Genomic DNA, 18,650 nt, shown 5'->3' with positions numbered 1-18,650 from the left:
GTTGTCGCCACGATTTCAGTGACAAGGTCCCTACAAAAATGATTATTAGCGTCTCACATCCTTTGGGAAGAGGTGGCACCTCCAGGTTTCATTCATAGAACAAATAGAGAATTTGCTAAAACACAAAAGAGCAGACTACTCATTGACTAATTCTAGGTGGGACAGGAACAATCAATTTGATAAAATTCAGGAAAATTCAAGTGTTCTCGAGATTCAATTTTTTTTCCATCTGGGGGTCAGCATAGCTGCTTCGTATTCTATATTTGCCATTTATGTTCTCTATAATGTTTGTCAAGTCACTTCTTTAATATTTCTATTTTTTCTCTCTTGAAAATGAAGAATTTGGGTCTTCTGAAGCCCCTTCTAATCAATATTTCATGATTTAATGCAGCTTTTTCAAAGTATAGTTCAGAAAGCACTAATCCCTTGTAATGATTTAGAATCAAAGGGGTCTCCCCGGGGGTTCAAAGACATCTAAGAAACTTTGCATATATTGTATTTCATAGAATCTAAAATGCCATTAAATAAATACATATCATTATTTTCAACTAAGAGAGACAAACTGTTACCAAGTAAGCCTGAAATGATTCTTCATTAGCACTTAGAATTTTTATTTTGTACTTATTCAAAGAGATGTAGAATATGATTGTAGACACAGATTTTTGTCATAATCACGCTTGTGTGTATCTATATATGTATCTATATAGCTATGTCAATATTTATCCATCTAAAGGAATAAAGTTCAGCAAAATAATTGCTTAGTTTCCTCAAACTTCATGTTTAACTTGTCCTTCAGCATCATTTTTGGACTTCAAATCAATGGTTGAAGTTCTTATTTTTCCACACAATGTCTTCTTCTAGGCCATCAAGCATTTGTGTGATGCAACATTTCTTAAAAAACATGCTCCATTATTGTCTCTGGGATTTTCTTCCAAGCCACTGACACATATGACACATAATTCACATGTTCGGGACAGCTGTTTTCTCGGCTGACTGCAATTGTAAGATGCATCTGATTTTGGAAATGTTAAAATGTGAAAAAAAAAAGTGCATCCTGGAATAAAGAAAATATGGTATAATCCGCTCTTGGATATGCATAATGCATGATTCATACTGAAGCTTGGAGATACCCTGCTCTAAAATAAGTCTGTTTAACAATGCTTATTCCAGTGTTTCCCAAACTTAATTGACCCTGAAATCTAGACCCATTTCTAGTATTTTCAAGGCTCTGAAGAATGACTATGAATGGAAGCCTATATAGCCCACATCGAAGACTTTGGAAATTGTAACCTCAGCTATCAAATTGCTGCGTTGCAGATAACTATGTCCTCTCCTGACAAATATGCCTTCCTAATTACCTGGAAACCCAGGTTTGAATTTAGACTTCTGCTTTGGGAGAGTGATTCCTTGACCCCAACTTGTGAGTTAGTCTTCTCCACACCACCCGGGGTTGTCTCCCATAATGCAATAACCCTTAGTTGCTTATCCATGGAACCCTTTGTGCACATGTGTGGTGTGGACACTTCAGTTTGCACACCCATATCCAAGCTTCTTCCCAGCAGAGCCTGGGGCTGTTTGGGTGTGCAGATATGGACCAGAATGGGTTCTGAGCAAACATGCTCCATGGACCTATGGGCTTGTGGGCTGAAGAGCACAGCTGGAGTTTGTCTATTTTCCAATACTTGGGCCAGGGGCCTCTCTTGCAGGGGCCCAGAGATGAGATTGCTAGAATATTTTCATTCCAGAATACCCTCCACTTGAAAGTGCCCTCCACTTTCAAAAGGTCTGGAAAGACTCCTCTTTCATCTGATATTTTTCTTTTTCCTTCTGATATATTTTGCTTAGCATAAACCCTCCCAGCTCCATCCATGTTGCCACAAATAGAATGAGTTTCTCATTTTTGATCGCTGAGTGGTATTCCATGGTGTATATCGACTACATTTTCTTGATCCATCGATCTGTTCTGGGGTATTGAAGTAGGTTCTCTATCTTGGCTACTGTAAATAGTGCTGCAGTAAACATGGCAGTGCAGATTTCCCTTCAAATTAGTGTTTTGTGTCCTTTAAGTAGATTCTCAGGAGTGGAATCACTGGATCATGCGGTAGATCCATTTTTAGTGTTCCGAGGTTCCTCCAGACAGCTTTCCATAGTGGCTGGACCAGTTTGCATTCCCACCAGTGTGTAGGAGAGTTCCTTATTCTCCATGTCCTCGCCAGCATGTGTTGCCAGCTTTTTTAATATGTGCAATTCTCACTGGTGTGAGGTGGTATCTCATTGTGGTTTTGATTTGCATTTCCCTCATTTTAAGTGATGTTGAACACCGAGGGGAGAAATCAAATACTGCACAAAAATGAACAATGATGTAAGAAAATAAAAAAAAAAATAAAAAAACAGACTCCCCTTTCAGGGACTTGATGAGCCCCAAGTCTGCTCTGCTTCAGACCTGCTCCTCCCATCACCACGGGAGCTGGAAGAATTCGAATTTCTTTTCTGTGCTTAACATTCTAACTCTGAGCCAGTTCACAGCACAGCTCAACTCCTTCTTAGACAGGTATCAGTACCATCTTGGGGTTCACCATAGCTCGGGAACTCTGTGTATTCACTGAGTCTATAATGCTGTTGTTAGCAAGAATTTGAAAGCACAATTAGCATGAATAGCTGTGTAGTTGACAAAAACACTTATGTGGCTTCCCCGAAAGGGTTTGTCCCTTCTGTGAAAGCCACGGCACACCTATGTAATCAGGGAACCCGTGGAGGACAGGGGACTAGTGTAATCAGAGTGACAGGTCACAGAGCTTGCTTTCAAATGAAGACCTAGAGTTAACACCTCCTTGATCCCCCAGTCCCTAATCTAGAGTTATTATTTGCATGACCACCACCCTTCCCAAGATTATGCAGATGTCTATATGACTGATATTTACTCTAAATATATGTCAAATATCAAAGTGGTAGGAGAGAGGTTAGAATACAATTTGTGCTTATGGAGAGATGGGTGGCTAAGGCCAGAGAGAGTATTTATCTTTTGATTTCTGCGCCAGCCTTTATGAATATAAATAAGAATACGATTTTCCTGGAAAACACTATTCGTGGAGAAAAAGCCAGTGGTAAGCAAGTACTTGATGCTGTTGGAACTGCTGTTTTTTTCCTCTTCCCTTCAAAGGAATGAGTCAGTGGTCGTTTTCTTTTATGACCCAGCTGTACTCAGATGCTCACTGAGATGGCTTCATATCCTGTTGTTTAACTCATGCCTTTGTGTATGAGTTAAAAGAGAGATGAGTAGAAAGAGAGCGTGAAGGGGGCAATCAGGAGGATAAATCACAAGCATGGTAAAACATGGTTTTGGGAAATCTTGAATATGAAAATTATCCCCCAATTTTTCCTTCAACATCACTGTTCTCAATTTCTATCTTTCTTTCTCTCCCTTGTGGAGTTTTCCTGTGTTTGTTGGGCAAAATAAATCCCTCCAGGGCAGGGGATGGTTTGGTAAAAATAGAATTAGTCAAATCATGAGAAGCCTTGAAAAACTCTGACCTTGAAAAATAACTCGTCTTCTGGAACTCAGTTTTCTCATATGTGAAATGAAAGAATTGTTCTGACAGATTTTTTCCTTTTTTTTTTTTTTAAAGATTTTATTTATGCACACAAGAACTTGGGGTACAGGCCAGAGGTGTGGGGAGGTGCGAGGATCACCAGAGACAGAGTGGGGAGCAGAACAGGCAGACTGACTGAAATCCACTGCTGAGGGGAGCAGCGGGCGAGACAGGAGAGGTCTGCTGCGTCATGTGGGTAGCTCCCTGGCCGGCTGGGGATCGAACTTGAACTCTTGCTGCAGAGACCATGGATAGCTTCACAGTGCTGTGCTTAATCCCTTGCGCCACCAGGGAGGCCCATTCTGACAGATTTTTAAGGGTGCCTTCCATCTTGCCTCACTTCATAAATTATGTAATGAAGTTTCTTGAGATAAATATTATACCACACCTGAATAGAACATCAGTTCTTCGAATGGAAGAAAGAGAAGTTTTGGAGAAATGTAAGAGGATTAAAGTAAGGGAATTAAAGAACAGGACAATAGGTGAGATTTTGGGACCCTTCACTGGCCATGAGTGGGACAAAGGATAAAAAGACACCTACGTGGAACAGCTTCCCTTTGGGGTCTACGTTTTCACAACTACACATGACAAAGTGGGTGGCCAAGAAAAACCTCCGGCCCTTACCCTAAGGGTTTGAATTGGTTTGTGTGTTTGTTTAGTTCCTTGCTTATTTCAGTGAACATTTACGAGATGGACAATCTATGCCAGGTCTTTTTCTTATTTTTAAAACTGTTCTAGCAATCGGTTCACAGGATCTGGTCAAACAGACTGCTTTGTGATTTTCAAGACAGCTAGAGAAGAGAGCAAAGGAAGTGAGTCATGTCTTAAATGAAAATAGCAGTCCTTAGCAATCTTCACCAAAGATTTCCAGCTTGTGCCTTCCAGGCACGTGGTGGGATTGCAGTTCCTGCCTCCCTAATGGTCGGGGGCCAGGCGCATCCAGGTCAATGAGTAGTAATTGAAAATAAGCTTTGTTTTTTCTGGGCTGGAACATTACGAGGTTGCAGGTGCAAGACTGACCAAGCTTCCTTTGCCCACAGTTTATTGACCAGCAAAGTCCGGGGCTGGGGGTGGGGGGGGGTCACTCCTTCAACCTGCTTCTCTGAGTGACTCTAATGATGTGAGCCCCTCTGCTGATGTGGGATGTCTGTCGTGAGTTATGACCTGTTATTGGAAGTCCCTGAGCTTTTGGAATTGCTTGTTACCAGAGCATGTTTTAGCCTTTTCAAACAGTCAGTTTGAGGCCTGTTTTGATGCACAAACCATAAAAAATTTTCTGTCTACAGATGTAAGTCTTAGAGTTTTCCAGAGAAACAGACCAATAGGAGGTGTGTGTGTGTGTGTGTGTGTGTGTGTGTGTCCTGATGGTTTCTTGAGTTGAATAGACCTTGAGTTTCTTGAGAAAGAGTAGTTGGCACATAGGTAGGGGCCACATTATTTAATTATTTTTTTGCCCCCTGAGCACATTCAGTTGCTCTTATGGACACACCATACTGGTATGTGGGGAGTGCACTGCTCCCCCCCTTCTATGTACAGCCAAAGTAACCTCAGAGTAGGTCAATTTAGTACCCACTGTGCACGAGCATACAAAGTTTGGAAATTCTTAACATTCTTCAGTAGACGTCTGCCCATCTTAGATATCCCTGGAGGTCGCCAGTGGCAGATTTTGAAAAATTAGCTTGTTGTTCAACTCCTTGTTAAGTGAAAGTGATTAAAAAGGATTTCAAGCATGCAGCCCATGACTGCTGAAAGTGGCAGATGGTGTGAGCTAGTACATTATGTCAAGGAATCCATGTACATTTTTGCAACCATTTACAGCTCTTGGTACATATTAATACTCCCAGAATGCTGTCATCACAGGAGCCTGGCCAGCTGACCCTTGTCAAATGTGCCATTTCTCTTTCATTTCCAAAAGTCTTCATTTCAGTTGTGTTTTTTCAAGGAGAATCTTAGGGGGAGGTTTTTGTTAAGCATTCAAGGCTTTCAAAGTAACTCTTAAGAGTTTCTTGTTTTATCCACGTCCTCATTTGTTGCATATACGTTGGGGACTGGGAGATATTTACCCCCTGGCTGTTCTCTCTTTGCTTCCCTTTCAACGCAATAATAGCTTAGGAAAGGCAGAGGCAATTTGGGTTCACACATTTCAGTGTATTGACCCTGTCATGACTGCAGAAGTGAGAAGTCCACACCTTGGTAGACCAGGTGGTCCAATCAACCTCCCTAATCCAGGCAGCTCCTCATGTCCTGGTGAGCTGCTGGGTTAGCAGAAGGAAAGGTCTAGAACCTGAGACTGCATTGACCCAGAAAGACCCACACATTGCTGCTCACTCACATTGTCTCTGGTTGAGCAATAGCCTCTGCTTGCAAAATACCTGGGAATCTTGTAGAAATGTTCCAGCCTGTGCTTAATATCAAGCTCATCAATTACTTCATGCAAAGCTGCTTTGCGTATCGGGTGGTTCCACCATGGAACTTCTTTCATTGTGACTGTCCTTTGTTATACTTGATGTACCACTGAGACCAGAGCCAATCAGCAGAGACCTGCCCGCTAAGTTGCTTGAGGCCTAAGCAGGCAGCAGTCGGCAAACTCAGGGGCATTTTTTTTGACTTTTGGAGCATTTGGGGTTTTACCTGTATGGTGACTGATGCCATAGGCAGAAAAAGTGCCCCCAGGCAATCAAGAGCAGAGGATGAGATGGCCACAGCTTCACAGCCACATGTGAGTCAGTGTCAGCTGGAAGGTGGCAGCAGGCACAACAAGGGGGCTGATCCAGGTCTGGGCTGCAACCCTTATTATATTTGAGGTGAGCCCTCTGGTGAAAAAATGGATGTCAGGTAACCTACTCCTCTGGGGATTTGAATTCCCTATAATTTGATAGGTAAAAGAAATGTAATGTGGCAGCACCAGCCCCTTGTGTGTTTCTCCCTGGCCTCCTAGCGTGTCTAGAACGCATTCCCTACCCTTTGCTCCTGGAGGTCATCACCTTTCAACAATAGGAGGCTACAGCCTCTGGAAGGGTCTATCTATCCACATAACAAATACGTCGCGGATAAGACTGGACAGCCTGGACATCGTGAAATGTCCTGATGGCTGACTCTTTTGAGGCCATGGTGACAAGGTGACACCCAGTAGGAGGAAGCAGTGTTTTTCTCGGAAGGAAATGAATTTTCCCACCGTCATTCATCCAAGCAAGTGATGAATCATGGGGCAGAAAGTGAGGAAAGTTTCTATGCCAAGCTGGTAAGAAAGATGTGAAGTGACTGTGCCCAGCAGCTGGGATTCACATTCTAGTTGTATTACCTGGAGCAAGAACCCGAAGAAATGCATCAGAGTGGCCAAACACAGATAAGGAGAGGAGAGCAAAACTCAGCAGGTGCATGGTGAGAGGGTGGAGCCCCGAGAGGCTGTGTGGAGGCAGGACCCCAAGAACGCAAGCTCGATGAGAGAGGCCTGGCTGACACACAGGCCAGCCCAGCACCCGGCAGATAAGTGCTTGAGCATCTGCTCAGCAGATACCTGTTAGATTATTTGTTCCATAACTCGCACCTCCACCAGTCATTTGTAATGACAGGAAACCCGACAGCAGTTCTTTATCTGGTTTCACTGGGACAGGAATGAAGCACAAAGCAAAGGGAGCTCTTTGGAAAAGCAGGTCACATTTCCCCCCCCTTTCTCTAGGGACCAGCCCCCACTCCCGCGTGTTCAGGGCCTGCGTTACTCAGAGATGAGTGAGGTGGCTGCCCATGCATCACATTTTCAGCCTCACTGGAAATTCCTTTTCTAAGCAGAAATTTCTTGTCTCCATTGCCGGTTGCCCGGCATCCCTGTGTTATTTCTACAGGTCAAACATTATGTTTCCAGAATCCCCTATAAAAATGCAAAAACTCACGAATAGCTCGTACGCCCAGGTGTTGTCAGGTATTCACACGGGGCTGGGAATTACAGCACGGTGTTCTATTTTAGTTTATGTTTTCATTTGTGCAATCACTTCAAGGCAAGTGGGCCTGCTATTAATGTTAAAGATAAAACATTTCTTTTAAATAAACATTTAATTAAAAAATTCCCACTTGAAGAAAAATGTTAACTATGTTGTAAAATAGGTCGGTGGACCTTGAAAAATACCTGAGTGACTGTGAATTTGGAAAATACTAGTTTAACGGCTTCTTTTATGTTTTGGGGAGATGGAAATAAACTCAGTAATGGGGTGAGTCAGGCGGAGGTGAGGTTGTAAGTTCTCAGCATTGACTCATTGACTCCTGATGGGTGCTGGGAAGAACTGCAGTGGGTGTTAGAAGGGGAAGGATTTGTCACCGGGACTCAAGGGGAGACCCAGCTCTGGCTCTGCTGTGATCAGTTGTGGGGTTCATGGTGGCTGTGAGGTCATCCTCTCAGATAAGCAAGAACCCAGAGCAGGAGGCTGGGCTGCTTCCTCCCAAGGCCAAGGAATCCAGAATTACCCATCAGTAGACCAGACCTTGGGGTGACCTTCCCGAAGGGGATTCTGGGAAAGACAGATGACATTGGACGTTAATGCTGAGCTAGACATGGGGCAGTGGACACGCCTCCAAGAGGAGTTTCCTTGGGAAACTCCCCAAGGGCGTGGAATGTGACCAAATGTGCTTGTGGCAACCTTGACCTTGGCTGACCACCACAGCATAATTCTCCCACCACCAGAGCACAGTCCCTTGTGCTCTTCCCTCCCCTGCTGTATGCCTCGGATCTATGGTCAGCTTGCAAGTTTTGTCTTTTCTTGACCCTTTGTTCCATCCCCCTATATTCCTCCTATAACTGAAACCATCAGATATTTTTCTTTTTCCTTCTGACTTATTTCACTGAGCATCATCCCTTTCAGCTCCATCCATGTTGCCACAAATGGCATGGGTTTATCTTTTTGATGGCTGTGTAGTATTCCATCGTGTATATAGACCACATCTTCTCTTCAGATTAAAACTCATCTGTTTTGGGGCACTTGGGTTGTTTCCTTATCTTTGCTATTGAAAATAGTGCTGCAATGAACATAAGAGTGCAGGTTTCCTTTTGAATTAGTTTTTGTGTCCTCTGGGTAGATTCCTAGGAATGGAGTCCCTGGATCATATGGTAGCTCCAGTTTTGAGGGTCCTCCACACAGCCTTCCATAGTGGTTGGACCAGTTTACATTGATCTAGGCCTTTCTTTCCAAGGTCTCAGAGTTAAATGTGCCTTAGGGTTACTATGGATAGATTTATAGCAACAAGAGTGGTTTAAGACATTTTCTAAAGATGATTTTCATTATATTTTGAGAAGACTTTGTTAGCCCTAGCCTAATGTGTTGTGATGTGTGTGTGTTTTAAATATCTGAGAGAATTGGGTACCAAGGATGAAGGGGGAACATGTCTAGGTCATCCCACTAGAGAGAGATGGAGCTGGGACTAGAATTCGGTCTATTTTTGGAGCCTCTTCTCGCAGATGCCTGAAATTGACTGATCTAGAAATGACTCATCTTCCAGGACAGGGCTTCAGACTGCCCGCTTCTCAGACATGTGACAGAGACTTTTGGTGATGATAACGATGAACTTAGGAGGAAGAAATTAGGAGGATATCTTCCAGGGGCATGTTCAGAAGGCAGCATCAGCTCCCACTCTCCAATTGGCTCCTGTCTTCTACTTTCCCTGCTTCTCCACCTCCCTGCAATATAAATCCTTCGAGATATAATAATGCTTTCAGTGGACCTGGACATTTTTATTAGATGTCAGGATATTATTTGGCCAAAGTCACGGACTCACATTTCTTGACAAAGTATGATGTCATTTAGAAGTTCATGTTCTTGACATTGTTCCGTGAATCCAGTTAAAAAAGCCAAATATGTTTTTATGGGCTCTCACGGCAGGAAAGCAGCCATGGTAATGCATGGCTCTATCAATTAGAAGTGGATTAATTAAGCAATAAGACAGGAGCAGCAGTGCATTTCAGAGGGTTATTGCACGGCTCATAGAGTGTTGCTGAGGCATCCAGCCAAGAGTCGAGTGACTTCCACTGGCCAAGGCATTTCAGCCATCCAAGACGTGTAATGCTCTCCCAGAAACACTATCCTCTGCCATCCATTTCCACTGCGAGAAATAAAAAGACCCTTTTATTAACTAGGTGTTATTAGGCATGGGCAAATTGACAGCCATTTCATTATTTCATAATTATGATGAATGGCCTTCCCGATGAAGTCATCGTCTTCCACCCCAAAGCCAATTGGTCCCTTTTGGGACGGTGTCACCAAGTAAAGTCATAGTTAATGTTCCTAGAAGCATGGACGCATAGAATTTCACAAACCCTGGGGAGGGAGGGTGAGCCCTAATTGCCTTTGGAGACTGTTTGCACAGAAAGCAGACCTCTTCTGGGGGAAAGTAAACTCTGCAGAAGCCAAGAATGGAGGGCATGAGTGTGTTGCTGGGAGAAGCGGAAACAAGAAGAGACAGAGTAATAACCACCAAGAGCTTGTCTTTAAACCTCACTTTGCTCCCTACTGAGTATGTTCGTGTGGGTTTTTCATTTGAGCTCTTTTATGATTCTTTCAAGTGAATGTTGATATTACCATAGATGATAAGTGGACCCAGGGAGATTAAGGGACTGACCTGCAGTGACAGAACTGCAGAAACAGAGGAGAAACTATGGTGCTGGGCAAATCCACCAAAGGGATCAACAGAACTTAAGAATTCCTATTCTTATGGTCAACTCCAAAACCCTTGCTTGGCCTTACCTATTGTTTTTTTTTTTTTGTGGCCATGTAGGATGAGCAAGAGTTAGAAGGGAAGTTTGCACTGTGCGTTGGAGGCAGGGTAAGAGATGATAGAGCCGAAAGGCAGAGTGATCAGAGCTTGTGTGAAGTAGGACTCTCCTCACAGATGCCAGGGGGTGAGTTGAGTATCACGGAGACATGCTTTTTGGAAGGATGATTGAGGACCAACAGGAACGAAGTGGTGTGTGATTTTGGGAAGATTGAGGAGTAAAGGCGGTCATCCTAATAGCAATTATAATTGCTCCTTTGAGACATCTGCCGGAGGTCAACCTTTGTGCCAAGACCCTTACATGCTTTTAAAAAAAGTAATTCTCAGAAAAAACCCATGGGGGAAATAATATTAGTAGTATGCCCTATTCATAGGTGAGGAAAGTGAACTTATAATCCCTGTAGAACTCACCTACACTTGCTGACAGCTCAGGATGGAATTAGAATTCCTATTCTTATGGTCAACTCCAAAACCCTTGCTTGGTCTTATCTGTTGATTTGTTCCATGTAGTTTGAGGACTGTCCTTGACTTCAAGTGGGGAAAATGTGGGCATGTTGGCTACTGATGAAAGTTGACTACTTTTCCCTCCTTCTCCCCATAGACCTCAGGGACTCTAAATAGTGCCTCGCCCAGCCCCTGCTAATGAGCTAGTTTAAAATAGCTTCTCCTGTGTGGCAAGATGGCTGCCGGTCCTGGAGCTTGTAGTGGGAAAGTTATCTAATCCACTTAGAAAGCTGTTCTTCTCTTGCTGTTTTGTAAGGGAAGGTGATACCTGAGTCCAAAGCTGAGTAATTAAAAACCCTCTTAACACCACTTGAAATCAAGTGGCTCATATGCAACCTGCTGAGTCTTCCATCCTCTGGGCTTGGATAATGATTGTCTTTTAATATCAGCCTCAATTGTAGTTTGAATCTCAAGAGAGGCAAATAGAAAAAAAAAATCCAGAAAAATCTTTCTTAAAAATAGCAACAACAAAGACCTAACCCCTCCCAATGATGCTCTGTAATTATGTTTCCCATAATTTTGCACCCCCCATGACTACTTGAACTTAAAAACTGAACCCTAAGCCTCAAGCAACACATACCCTTTTGGATAGTAGTTTGGCTTCAAGCCATCATGAATTTTGAATCTCACATTTACCAAAATAGTGTAGAGTTAATCACATTTCATTGGGAATTCATGTTGATTTTGTTGTTTCTGCAGAAGCTAGTTATCATGAATTTAACACATCTGAGAAGTCATTTGCCTTTTTGGGATCTTCTGGAATCACCCCAGATGTGCCCCCTTTTTCCTGGAGGTGGGGACAGGGTAGGGTTGCTGAGGGACTGTCCACCCCTCCATGGGGGCCATTCACCCTACTTGGTGGCTACTTCAGAGCAAGCACATACCCCCTGGAGTGTATCCACGAATAATAACTTCTTCCACCAAGGTTTGCTGTCCACCCCCCTCCCTGCTCTTCCTCTTTTTTAGGGAAAAAAATTGCTGCCCAATTAAATAATAACCAAGCACTTCTTGACTAGTTGGCAATAGTGAGACACGTGCTAACATTTTACATCTGTTTCCTTACAGCATCTAATTTAGACTTTGCGATACCCATGAGGGTGGCACCTGCAGTGCAACCAGCCCACACCGGGTTAGAGTCATTACCGGTTCCAGCAGCCGTGTTGGTGTCTTCCTGCTCTCTGCTCTTCGTGGTCACCTACTCCCGCGCGCTCTGCCACTCTCCGTGGCACACCTCTGTCCACACCACTCCACTCCACTCCCAGGGTCCCCAAAACGTAACAACCTGCCAAGGTTCCTCCGCCTTCTGACGGGATTGCCAGTCCAAGTGCATCAGTCCCAAGTCCATAGGCTTCTCCCTTTGTCCGCACTGGTGAGCTCCGAATCGTGGTCCTTTCTTCCCCGATGATTCTGCTGCCTCGGCGGTCTTGGGCTGGTCCTCTCAGGCATCTCCCTTCCAGGCGAGGTCTCGTCCTGCAGCTCCCAGAGCTTGTCCACCTCCTGTGCCACCATGACACCTCCAGTGCTGTCACAGGCTCTCCCTCTGCTACTCCTCAGTCCCGCCAGAGGTGTTCGGAGGGCTCCATACCTGTCTGCATGGATCATCTTGCTGACTTATGCCAATTGTAGGGGCAGGATGGGCACAGAGCAGGATCCCTATGATCCGGGCAGACGGGGTAAAGGAGGCGTTCTGGAGCCCTCTGTGGCTTTTGCAGGCTTTTATTGGGATTTACCAGGTACACAGCAGGCAGGGGTGCTGGGGGGCCGGGAGGCTGGCAGACCTCCTAGCCTCCAGCAAGTCTTCACTCTCTCTGGGCTCTCTGGTGTTCTCTGGTGGTCTCTGCTTCTCTGCCCTCTGCTCCTCATGGTTCTGCTGGCATCTCTGTAACGCCGCCCTTATAAGCCCAGTCTCTCAGCCCAGGTGCACCCACTTATGCATGCCCACACCCCACTCCAGGTGCCCACCATCAGGCATGCATTCAGGACCGCAGGGATCCTCATCCATCCTAATGGTGGTGTTAGGGGGAAAGGCTGTCCTAAAGCTAATTCCATGCAGGCTTTGTGGACTCCACCCCCACCCCAGGCCAAAGCCAAAGACACTGGGAACTCCAAATCCCATCACCACCAAAGGGAAGGTGGCTGGGACCTGAGGGTGGGGTTAAGCAGCCAGGTTGATATAAAGCCAGACACGTGGGCTTTGGAGGGGTCCCCCATTTTGGCTCTCCGCCAGCTCGCAGCATCCAGCCAGCTCTGAGAGTGCCTTTGGGTTTCTAGGTCGGCGGATCGGGTAGGATGCATTAAAGACTTTATTTCCCTATTTTCTCCCTGAGTTGTACATTTTCCTTATTTCATTTTCCCTTGTAAATAAACCTTTTATGAACCTTTTGTGTGTGCCTGCAGTGGAGTATTCATAAGTCCCTTTTAAGCGCGCAGGTGAGGACCCGCAGCCAGGAACCCGTTCAATATCGGGGCTGTCCTATAACAGTGGGAGGGCAGAAAAGCCTGATACTTTTTTACCTTACCCTATAGCATCATTTTTATTTTATTTTTTAAAAGATTTATTTATTTATACAAGAACCTGGGTACAGGCCAGATGCGCGGGAGGGTGAGAGGATTCACCAGAGCCAGAGCGGGGAGCAGAACAGGCAGACAGATGAAATACACTGCTGAGGGGAGCAGCGGGCGCGACAGGAGAGGTCTGCCGCGCCATGTGGGACCCTTGCCAGCCGGCTGGGATCGAACCTGCGCTGCAGAGGCGGCAGACAGCTTCACAGCGCTGTGCTCAACCACCTGCGCCACCAGGGGAGGCCCAGCATCATTTTTATTTTATAGGTGAGGAAGTGAGGTCAGGAAAGGTCAAGAAACTGCCTGAGATCGAGGCCTGCTTATGCCCCAGGCCTGGGGAGATGGGTGTCTCATCAAGTAGAGAGAGAAGAATTTGCCCCTCCTCTGCCTTTTTGTTCTATGTGGGCCTAGAGGGATTGGATGATGCCCCCACTCCCCTCCCCACAGTGGGGAGGCCCATCTCTTTCACTCAGTTCACCAAATCAAATGCTAATCTCTTCCCCAAACATCATCACAGACTCCCCAGAAGTAATTTTTCACTAGCTGTCTGGAAACCCCTAGCCCAATCAAGTCATCACGCCCCTAACGACTTGGCTTTAGATAGACTCCCCAAGTTTAAAGCAATCCATGAAAAAGGGAGGACTCCCACACTCTTGTGGCAAGGTCTTGTACTGGAAAGTAAATCCAGTAGAAAAATAGCATCATGGTTCTCAAGACCCTCACGGAGTGATCTGAGATTGATAGTTGCTTCAACAGTGATGTCTCCAAACTGGGGGCCTCACTATTTGGGGTGTAGCTGCTGGATCAGCACCAGCACAAACTTGGGGACTCTATCTGAAGCCAAGTCATAGCTGGTTTGATGGGAATTCTTGGGCTGGTTCACCTGCAGAAGAATCCAGGAGCCCCTCGCAATTTCTGCAACAGGTTGGGCCGTGAGAAGCGCTTCTACCTCATGGAAGATTCTGCATCAGTACCCAAAGCAGCAGCTGATGATCCCAAGGATGCTAAATGGCTTTATTAATCATAACCACAAACCAAAGGCTGTGTGTTTTCTCCAGGAGTCGAGTGAGAGATTGCCTTGTCTCCTGCCGCTCCCACAGTATAATCAAGGCATCAAGCTAAATTAAAGGAAATGCCATCTTCTCGTGACAGCAGGTGCTAAATTACCTCTAATTATGAATTTGCTAGGTACAACAGTGACTCTGCGTGAATTACAACGTTGCATTCATTAAAACAACCATTTAGGGTCTCACTTACCTTGACACACACACAGACTCAGAATTTGATAGTGAGTCCATTTCAAACTGTCCGCCGTGCTTTTGGAGAGACAATCTGAGACCCCCCAAACCTTTGCTCAAAGTAGAAGTTGCAAGGTAAGGAATGTGGGTCCAAATTCACTATGGACTCGGGTGTGACCTGAACAAGTCAGTTAACCTTTCAGAACTCAGTTCCTTCAGCTGTAACAGCAAGGTACGGAACAGGGCAATCTTGAAGACAGTGAGTCTGAGGCTCAAGAAGTGTGAGCCCTGGGCCAGAAGCCACTTGGAAATGCAGAAACGTGATCCTGCCCTAGACTCCCTGCCTTCAAACTATCATCTGGGGACTATGTTAAAACACAGATTCTGATTTAGTATACTGGAGAAGGGCCTGAGAATCTGCATTCCACTGAATTCTCAGAGGCTGCTGCTGGCTCACCAGCTACGCCCCCAGTAGTGAGGTTCCTAGATCCCTGTAGCTGTTCACTATTGCAGTAGGGGATACTGACTATGTCCTGTGCGCTAGGCATCATGCCAAGTGTATACTGTATCATTCGTCTCATAAGAACTCCAAGGAGGGCATGTGGTAATGTCATCTACACTTTGTAGATGATGTGCATGGAGGTCAGATGGCAAACTCAGGTGGAGGCCAGAGCTGGGATTTGAACTTGGGATATTTGGCTTTGTGGTTCAAATGCTTCATGACAACACTCATGATCTCCCAAACAATTTCAATTTTGAAAACCTCTAATTCTGGGGCCTCCCCGGTGGCGCAGCGGTTGAGCGCTGGGTTGCGAAGCTGCCCGCAGCCTCTGCAGAGCCGGTTCAATCCCCGGCTGCTCCCCGGCCACCAGGGGAGGGTCCCACATGGCGCGCAGACCTCTCCTGCCGCCCGCTGCTCCCCTCAGCAGTGTACCTCGGTCCTTCTGCCTGCTCTGCTCCCCGCTCTGGCTCTGGTGAATTCTCTCACCCTCCTGCGCTTCTGACTGTACCCAGTGCTTGTATGCTGGGTAAAGCTCTGGAGGCCAAATCTCCCTGGAGCACCAGAATATAATGTCGTTACCACTCAAGCTTCTCAGGGTCATATCATATTAGAGAGATGAATATGCATTTCCGTACCAAGGGACATTTTGGAGAGTTCTGATTTTTTTCCCTATTGTGAACAGTGCTGTAGTCAGCACACTTCCACATTGGTGTGACCTTGGAGCAAATTCTCAGAAGACTGGTACCCAGGCTAACGTCTGGGCATTGCTGCATTTAGATCATTACTGCCATCTTGTCTACCAGGCTTATTCATGGTTTGAACACCAACACGAAAGCTCTCATTGAGTGGCTGAATTTGAATTTTGAATTGCAAACTTCTCTGAGCAAAAATCTTCAACCCATATTTTCAAAAATGTCCAAGCTATTACCTTTGAAAAGCTTACCTTTGGTTAGCACCCTCTCTTGAAATGTCAACCCTATGGAAAATAGCTATGTCTTTCTTTTTAATTTTAATTTTATTGGCTTGGCTTTATTTTTTATTATTGTGGTAACACTGGTTTACAATATGGAAAAAAATGAAAAAGAAAAGTCATGAAGCTGGAATATTCTGAACACATCTTCATTGAGTTTGATTTCTGAAAAGACAAACTCCACATTTGGGAAAATGGAATTGCTTGGTTTCCCTGGTTGGCTCCATATAATTAGCCTAACTCTCAAAAGACTCTGTCTAGGGCAGCTAAAACTTCAGGAAGAAAAAGCATGAAGGCTCATTTTGATGAGAAGACAGACCTCCAAATGGTTGTTTGGGGGGCCAACTTAGACTTCTGACTGAAACTCAAGATGTTATACATTCGTCTACATATTTAATACCCTTCTCGAGTTTCCAAGTCTTCTTTGATGGAATTTTTATTTGTGAGTCTGGGTATTTCTTCCTCCTATAAATGGTTATTTCTCTACACAGATACACGTGGGAGAATGTTTAATTAGAACTGAAAATGTTTTGAGCATGTTAAGTACAATCTGAGTGATAAGTATCATGATCTTTAAATGCTACAATGAGCATTATAATACATGCCTAATTCACTGATGAGCTCTTGGCATGTCTTTGACAAATTCTTAATAAATTGCTCAAAAGAACCCTTTAGAAAGTGTCATTTCACACTATATAACTCTACCTCTGATATTTCTCAACCTTGTCTATCTGCAGAAATGGGAAATTCTCTTGAACATTTTTCTTAACTGATTCTGATTTATGGCTTTCGGTGAAAACTCCCGGGGACTTGTTGCAATAGACTGTAAATGAAATCTGCTAGCTACACAATTTGAAAAGTGAAGACTGTAGTCTCCAAGTTTTCAAAAGCAGCCCATTTCACCTAGACAATGAATTATGGGATCCATAAGTACATAGAAGGCTTGAATTCTGCTCTCGGTATGTATCTTCAAGGGGATAGCTGTATGAATCTTACAAAGACTATCCAGAGCCCGATGTCATCTGGAGGGCATTAGGAGAAGATTTGTAGCAATTTAGTTGATTGTTAGTGTTAGGGGCAGAAATTCCTTTGCATAAAAATATTCAATAAATTCTTCCTATGCCCAGCTCTCAAATTTTGCAATTAAATTTGGTTCTAAAGGTGCTTTGGAAAATTAATTTAAAAAAATTTTAAATGCATTAATTTAGGAAAGTCTGTGACTTATAGCAACTCAAATTACTTCAAAGTGGAGAAAAAAGCATCACTGGATTTGGTGGGACCACTTATTTATCTCCTACTCTGTGCCTAGACAAGGTGTTCTAATGGTAGGTATTTAATAGTATTTAATTTCAACCTCCTATATCTGCATGAAAATATCTGAAAAGATTAAAGGTACTTATGTTAAAGGGACAGCTCAAACAGGCTGAACACACTGCTAGTGAGGGAGCCTTGTTTAGTGACATTTTAAAAAGTAACATTATATTTTGGAATAATTTTACATTTATAGGAAAATCAACAAGATAATCCAGAGTCTCTGCACACCTGCTGCTCCATTTACCTACTCTCATAACCATGGCATATTTCTCAAAAATAAGACATTAACATTGTTCTATTACCATCAACTCAGCTCCAGACTTCTTTCCGGTTTCTTTCCTTACAACGCCCTTTTCTGTTCAAGATTCTATTTTAACATTGCATTTAGATGTCACGTCTCCTTGTTTTCCTTCTGCTTTATGACAATTTCCCAGTCTTTTCTGTTTTTCCTACCTTGGCTTTCTCGAGGAACAGTGGGCAGGCATTTTATAGAATGACCTTCAATTTGGATATGTTTTCTCATGATTTGACTCAGGTTATAGATATTTGGAAAAAATAACAGAGGTGAAGTGTCTTTCTCACCACATATCATGCTATCCTGCTTTCAATATAACTTTTCAATGGTACCTATGATTGCTTGGCTATGGTAGTTAGTGTCTGTTAGGCTTGCAGGGCCACATTTTGAATCAGTGGTAAGGAGTGTAGCAATTGATTAGTGATGTCTGCCATGAGCACAGAATCAGGTAACAGAGGTACTCACAAGCAAGTAGTTGTTGTTCTTCACTCTTATCTAAAACCACCACTTAAAAAACTTTCTTGAAAAATAAGTATTTTATTTTGGAATAGTTTTAGATTTACAGGAAAGTTGTGAACAAGTACTGAGCCTTCCCTGGGTGGTTGCCTCATATGTCTACAGAAAAGCAAAGGTCTGACAAAATCAAGCCAATACAAACCCTAGAAACTCGACTGTAAAACTGAGGATACAGTGGGGGAGCAGGGGGCGGGCCTATAGGGGACTGGGGTGCCTTGTGGTGGGTGTGGTGTAGTAACACACATTATGTCTCTATGAGATCTGTACAACCTGTACCTCTGAATTGTACACAGTGTTGTAAACCACATACCTCCTTTTTTTTAAAAAAAAAAAAAAAGAAAGAAAAACCCATGAAAATGAAAAAGGATACTTTAAAATGGAAGTTAGTCTTAGAGTCACGGAT

The sequence above is a fragment of the Talpa occidentalis genome, unplaced genomic scaffold (genome assembly GCF_014898055.3).
Source record: "Talpa occidentalis isolate TD23 unplaced genomic scaffold, MPIMG_talOcc4v2.1 talOcc4.17, whole genome shotgun sequence".
Lineage (NCBI taxonomy): Eukaryota > Metazoa > Chordata > Mammalia > Eulipotyphla > Talpidae > Talpa > Talpa occidentalis.
This window is presented reverse-complemented; position numbering follows the sequence as displayed.